At 49.6% G+C, this 1356-nt stretch overlaps 1 non-coding gene across 1 annotated transcript; it reads left to right on the top strand.

The window, feature by feature from the left end:
- Window positions 1–421: 421 nt before the first annotated feature.
- LOC127210414 (small nucleolar RNA SNORA17) lies at window positions 422–556 on the top strand. Its single transcript, XR_007833322.1, has one exon. It is a non-coding gene; the product is annotated as a small nucleolar RNA SNORA17 (small nucleolar RNA).
- The last annotated feature ends 800 nt before the right edge of the window (window positions 557–1356 follow it).

Raw genomic sequence — 1356 nt, 5'->3', positions numbered from 1 at the left:
CAGACAAAAACCCAGCACTGAGAAAGGGAGCATACACAAAGCTCCACCTCTAACAAAGAAGCTGTTTGCAATTGATACCTGCTGGGGATGGAAAAAATGAATTTTTTTCCAATGGTATGTCACCATGTATAGCAACCTCACTCCAGGGCAAGCTATGCAGGAGTAGTTGGCCAACACACAATAGAGTCCAAGTTTTCTGTGCACTTTTTTTGTTTTTGTTTTTGGTATTGTCTTTTTTTTTTTTTTTAAGTTTATTTTGATTTTTGTGGGTTTTTTTTTTTTTTTGAGAGAGAGAGAGAGAGAGAGAGAGAGAGAGAGAGAGAGAGAGAGAGAGAGAATGAAGTTATGAAGTTGAGTGGGTAGGAAGGTGGGGAAGACCTGGAAGGAGATGGGGAGGGGGAATAGTATGATGTCAAATGGTGCTGCCTCTGTAGTTGTTTCAAGTGTGGCTGCTGTGTCGCATGTGCACCAGTAGGTGGCAGAGAGGAGAGAGGTTTTTTTGTCTAAGCTGAGTGCTCTAACCTGTGACCATCTGAATGATTAGTAGTCTAGTATTCCCAGAAACCAGTGAGCCTGAGACAGCCACCAGTCAGGAGCCAGGGGTCCTAGAAGGGAACTAGCCTGAAATGACCACCAGTATGGCACTGTGCAGGCCTAGGGTGGGGTGGGGGCAGACCATGCCCAAGATGATTGATTACACAAGCAGGGGCATAGCACTCCTGAGATTACCCCAGACACTCAAAGACCCCTTGGGCCACCAAAAGGAGCAAACAAGTCATGAAGAAATGGAGGAGAAAGAAGAGACAGAATGATGTGGGCACAATTAAGCAAGACAGAACTGAGGAGTCAAGGGTAGTGAGGAATACTAGCCTGATGTGAGCAGCTGGTGATGGAACTTGGGACCATGGTGTGGTCCTGACCTATGCTGCCACTAGGGGCCATGTCTGGGTCCTTGTCCCTGTAGTAGCTGGAATCTGTTACCTCTAAAGGCCACAGGGACACCCCTGATTGAGACTGCCACCCAAGGACATGTTGATGTCCAAGGGCTGTGCAGAACTGGATTCAACTCTTGCCTGGGCATTGTAGGAAAGCCGGCCCTGGGACCATGAGAGCAGGAGAGCTGTCCCTGTCCATCACTAGCTGCACCATTCAGGAGAGTGTGCCCTACACCTCACCTGGGCAGCACAGTAGGGCAGACCCTGGTGGCAGAGGCAAGGTGAGCTGGCCCTGAGGGAACGAGCATGGGAGAGCTGGCTCTGAAATTTGTCTGCTGTGTAGTGACATGAAATGACAACAGAGAGATGGCCCCCTCTCGCCCCTGGTTACCTATGGCCGGCAGAAGAGCTGGCCCTGAGA

Source organism: Acomys russatus, chromosome 27 (assembly GCF_903995435.1).
Source record: "Acomys russatus chromosome 27, mAcoRus1.1, whole genome shotgun sequence".
NCBI lineage: Eukaryota > Metazoa > Chordata > Mammalia > Rodentia > Muridae > Acomys > Acomys russatus.
This window is presented reverse-complemented; position numbering and strand designations above follow the sequence as displayed.